This window comes from Pseudophryne corroboree, chromosome 7 (assembly GCF_028390025.1).
Source record: "Pseudophryne corroboree isolate aPseCor3 chromosome 7, aPseCor3.hap2, whole genome shotgun sequence".
NCBI classification, from domain to species: Eukaryota; Metazoa; Chordata; class Amphibia; order Anura; family Myobatrachidae; genus Pseudophryne; species Pseudophryne corroboree.
Window position 1 is genome coordinate 504,723,544 of NC_086450.1, and position 6,000 is coordinate 504,729,543.

The following is a 6,000-nucleotide window of genomic DNA, read 5'->3' on the forward strand; positions in this document are numbered from 1 at the left end:
TCACTCCTGGCCGGGGCACCCTGTAGGAGTGGGGACACCTTAAATCAAGGGGTCCCCCCCATCCAGCCACCTAAGGGCCATGGGTGAAACCCGAGGCTGTCCCCCCCCCATCCAAGGGCGGCGGATGGGGGGCTGATAGCCTTTTGTGACAAAAAAATATTGTTTTTTGTAGCAGAACTACAAGTCCCAGCAAGCCTCCCCGCAAGCTGGTACTTGGAGAACCACAAGTACCAGCATGCGGCGGGGAAACGGGCCCGCTGGTACCTGTAGTTCTACTACAAAAAAAATCCCCAAATAAAAACAAACAATACACAGACACCGTGATAGTACAACTTTATTACATACATGCACACCAACATACATACATACTTACCTATGTTAACACGAAGCAGTCGGTCCTCTTCACCAGTAGAATCCAGGGGTACCTGTAAATAAAATTATACTCACAACAATCCAGTGTAGATCTGTCCTCTTCTGTTTGTAATCCACGTAGAAGAGGACCGACTGCTTCGTGTCAACATAGGTAAGTATGTACGTATGTTGGTGTGCATGTATGTAATAAAGTTGTACTATCACGGTGTCTGTGTATTGTTTTTATTTGGTTATTTTTTTTGTAGTAGAACTACAGGTACCAGCGGGCCTGTTTCCCCCCGCATGCTGGTACTTGTGGTTCTCCAAGTACCAGCTTGCGGTGGAGGCTTGTTAGGACTTGTAGTTCTGCTACAAAAAGCAATATTTTTTTGTCTCAAAAGGCTATCAAGCCCCCCATCCGCCGCCCTTGGATGGGGGGGGGGGGGGGGTTGACAGCCTCGGGCTTCACCCCTGGCCCTTAGGTGGCTGGAGGGGGGGGGGACCCTTGATTGAAGGGGTCCCCACTCCTCCAGGGTACCCCGGCCAGGGGTGACTAGTTGGGGATTTAATGCCACAGCTGCAGGGAGTGGTATAAAAGTGTCCCCCGGCTGTGGCATTATCTCTCTGGCTAGTGGAGCCCGGTGCTGGTGTTAAAAATACGGGGGACCCCTACATCTTTTGTCCCCCATATTTTTTGCACCAGGACCAGGCGCAGAGCCCGGTGCTGGTAGTTAAAATATGGGGTAACCCCTGTCATTCCCCCCCCCCCCCCGTATTTTTACAACCAGGACCGGCTCAAAGAGCCTGAGGCTGGTTATGCTTCGGAGGGGGGGAAGGGGACCCCACGCAATTTTTTTCAGGATTTTTAACCATTTCACACCCCTTCCAACTGAAAAACATGCACTGATCTCTCCATATTATTGTAGTCAGTAAAAAAATATATATATTATTTTAAAAAATCTATTAAATAATACTTGTGGCTCATAAATAGACAAACCAAGTAGATAATCCCTTCAAATATTAATAGATATGCTATTAGCAATCAAAAAAGCACAAAAAAAAACAACATGTTTTTACATTTTTTTTATTAGATCACGACAGAAAAATGAGGCGGAATGAAATTGACGAAATGACTGTCGAAAAGCACAGTTGTCGAATCGACATTCTTCAATTGAATATACTTTTGTCGAAAAGCCGCACTTTTTAACATTGCAGACATGTCGAATTGAAAAAATGTCGACTTGAAAAAAGTTGAAAATGAAACGGCAGGTTTTTGTGTCGAAAATGCCCCGTTTTTCGACAATTGTGGCAATTCGACCGCAATTGAATATACCCCATAGGGGGTTATTCAGGTGTGTTAGCAAGCCAATAAAGTTAGCAATTGGGCCAAACCATGCTGCACTCCAGGTAGGGCAGATGTAACATGTGCAGAGAGAGTTAGATTCGGGTGGGTTATATTGTTTCTGTGCTTTATTTTTATACTGCAACTTTGATTTCAGTTTGAACACACCCCACCCAAATCTAACTCTCTCTGCACATGTTACATCTGCCCCACCTGCGGTGCACATGGTTCTGCCCAATTGCTAACAAACTTGAATAAGGACCGTAGTACATAGATTAATACAGTAATACAGAAGTAAAAAGAAAGCCTGCAGCGCACAGTAAGCGTGACGCAGGATTGGTGCAGACATTTTGGGTAATAACTTCTATGGATTATATATTACATCCACAGAAGGTACCAGGTGAGGCAGCCATGTTGGGTGCACTATGTAGGATTACGCTGCATAGAATAAGTTATGCCTAGAAGAGAGGACACAAAATGGGGCGAATGCAGCGAACTAACACTAGGAGTGGGGTCCCAACATAACTGTCAGGACCATGTGATCACTTCCGGTGAATGTATCACCCGGCACAGGCAGGGGCTCTGAAAGGAGCCTGTCCCTGTGATGTGGAGAGTGCACCTCCGGGCCTTCTGTGTGTACATGGTCAGCCTCACCGCCATACACAGGGGCCATTTCTGGCTGAGAATTCCTGGGGAACCTTGCCGGAACTACATCCAGTGAAGTGTAGCCTATAGCCTACAACGGAGCTACTGCAGAGGATTGCGGTAGATACGCGGCCCAATATTGGGAATGCGAAATTGATACATTGGGCAGCATCGCATCCCTCATAGAAACCTCCTTCATACATTGCAGGGATATATAGTATTTGTGGCTAGCCGCCAATACTGTGTGATAAATTGGCCCCTAAGTGACGTAAACGGGACAGCACCATTTTCAGCCAGAGTATTTATATTATACACGGTCAAGCCGGCACCTGGAGCAATGGGTTACAGGAGCAGGTCTCCCTGTACAGGACTCGGATAAAGGTGTGGACGCAGGATCTCATTCAGTAAGGATTGCAGTTTCTGCTAAAATGCAGTTGTTGCGATCAAACAGTTGCCGCCACAAATAGAGTAAAAAGGCCCACTGCAGAAATTGCGAATGCATCGCAATATGCAGCTCATCTCAGAACCATACGCAATTACCGGAACATGGAAGATTTTTCCTATCTGCACCAGGCAAGGTTGTCTATAATACTTGCGGCACAAGAGGCTGGAAGTGGTCTGCGCTGACGTCAGAGGCCCGCCTTAAAAACGCCTGGACACGCCTGCATTTTTTCACACACACACACACACACACACACACACACACACACACACACACACACACACACAACGGTAGGTTTCCTCCCAGAAACGCCGGCTTTTTGTCAGTCAAACAGCGGCTGCATTGCAATCATGATGTGTACGCAATTTCTGTCGCTATTGTTCCTTGCGCATGCGCAGACGTTCGATAATCAGATGGATTGTGATTCGCAAATCTTACAATCCTTACTGAATGAGGTCCACAGTAATTATTGTTTAATTTAATTGCAGGATGCTCTCTGTATTGTACATCGGTCACCAGGATGCTCTCTCTATTGTACAGCAGTGACTCACTATTGCAGGCACTCTCTATTGTACAGCAGTCACCAGGATGCTCTCTCTTTTGTACCGCAGTCACCAGGATGCTATCTCTCTATTGTACAGCAGTCACCAGGATGATCTCACTATTGTAAAGCAGTCACCAGGATGCTCTGTCTATTGTACAGCAGTCACCAGGATGCTCTCTGTATTGTACAGCAGTCACCAGGATGCTCTCTCTATTGTACAGCAGTCACCAGGATGCTCTCTCTATTGTACAGTGGTCACTAGGATGCTCTCTCTATTGTACAGCAGTCACTATTGTACAGCAGTCACTCTCTACTGTACAGCAGTCACCAGGATATTCTCTCTATTGTACAGCAGTCGCCAGATGCTCTCTCTATTGTACAGCGGTCACCAGGATGCTCTCTCTTTTGTACAGCGGTCACCAGGATGCTCTCTCTATTGTACAGCAGTCACCAGGATGCACTCTCTATGGTACAGCAGTCAACAGGATGCTCTCTCTATTGTACAGCAGTCACCAGGATGCTCTCTCCAGGGCGGCTCCGGGATTTTGAGCGCCCCGGGCAGGCGATGGGGGCGTGGCTTCATACAGGGGGCGTTGTCACTTACGCCCCCTGTACAGTAGTAGCGCCGATGAAAGATGTGCGGTGCGCGATGACGTCATCGCGCACCGCACAGCAAAGGTCCTCTCCACGAAGGGGAACTAGACGCTTCGTGTCTAGTTCCCTTCGTGGAGAGGACCTTTGCTGTGCAGTGCGCGATGACGTCACCGCACAGTAAACGTCCTCTCCACGAAGGGAAACTAGACGCTACGCGTCTAGTTACCTTCGCGGCGGGGGACAGCGGGGGACAGCGGCGGGGGGCGCACGGCACATCAGCAGCGGATCTTGCCGTGGTGCGGCGCCCTCCGGATGGCGCCGGCGCCCTCCGGAAGGCGCGCCCCGGGCAAAAGTCCTGCTTGCCCGTGGCAAGATCCGCTCCTGGCTCTCTCTATTGTACAGTGGTCACCAGGATGCTCTCTATCGTACAGCAGTCACCAGGATGCTCTCTCTATTGTACAGCAGTCACCAGTATGCTCTCTCTATTGTACAGCAGTCACCAGTATGCTCTCTCTATACAGGAGTCACTAGGATGCTCTCTCTGTTGTATAGTGGCCACTAGGATGCTCTCTATTGTACAGCAGTCACCAGGATGCTCTCTATTGTACAGCAGTCTCCAGTATGCTCTCTCTATTGTATAGCAGTCACCAGTATGCTCTCTATATAGGAGTCACTAGGATGCTCTCTCTGTTGTATAGTAGTCACTAGGATGCTCTCTATTGTACAGCAGTCACTCTCTATTGCAGGTACTCTCTATTGTACAGCAGTCACCAGTATGCTCTCTCTATTGTATAGCAGTCACCAGTATGCTCTCTCTATATAGGAGTCACTAGGATGCTCTCTCTGTTGTATAGTGGTCACTAGGATGCTCTCTCTATTGTACAGCTGTAAATTAATTTTTGAAAGGTGTAATTATTGAAAGGAACACACTGCATAGTGTAACACCAGCTTTCTATAAGGAGGTGGTGTATTAGCACTCAGTAAGAAGACTATAAAAACCAGACCAGAACCACTAGCAGTAGTTGGAGGTTACAAGCCTGGCAGTGTGTGGCAATGTCACTGAGAGATGTTGTGTCTGTCTGACTGAGGGGGGGGGGGGGGGGGGGGGGGGGCAGGAGGGAGGAGCCTCAGGTGTCACATGGGCCTGCAGCTAGAGCTCCATCCTATACTGAGGTGTGTGTTTGGTGAAGGGACGTCTGTGTCAGATGGACCTCTTGTACGCAGCATGGGGTATGTGCAAGTGCCGACAGTAATGGACACATTGGTTGGGACCGTTCCTTGAATAAAAAAAGAACCCATATATTTCTCCGAGACTGACACAAGTAATTGCCGTCCAGCATTGTTATATTTAATAGAAATCACACTTAACATTTGATTTTTTTTTATTCAATAGTATATTTTAAATAATTATTTATGGCATGGAAATAATTGATGGGACCCTGTAAATAAGAATTTACTTACCGATAATTCTATTTCTCGTAGTCCGTAGTGGATGCTGGGGACTCCGTAAGGACCATGGGGAATAGCGGCTCCGCAGGAGCCTGGGCACATCTAAAGAAAGCTTTAGGTCTATCTGGTGTGCACTGGCTCCTCCCCCCATGACCCTCCTCCAAGCCTCAGTTAGGATACTGTGCCCGGACGAGCGTACATAATAAGGAAGGATTTATGAATCCCGGGTAAGACTCATACCAGCCACATCAATCACACCGTATAACTTGTGATCTAAACCCAGTTAACAGCATGATAATAGATGGAGCCTCTAGAAAAGATGGCTCACTACAGCAATAACCCAATTTTTTGGTAACATTAACTATATACCAGTATTGCAGACAATCCGCACTTGGGATGGGCGCCCAGCATCCACTACGGACTACGAGAAATAGAATTATCGGTAAGTAAATTCTTATTTTCTCTGACGTCCTAGTGGATGCTGGGAACACCGTAAGGACCATGGGGATTATACCAAAGCTCCCAAACGGGCGGGAGAGTGCGGATGACTCTGCAGCACCAAATGAGAGAACTCCAGGTCCTCCTCAGCCAGGGTATCAAACCTGTAGAATTTTACAAACGTATTTGCTCCTG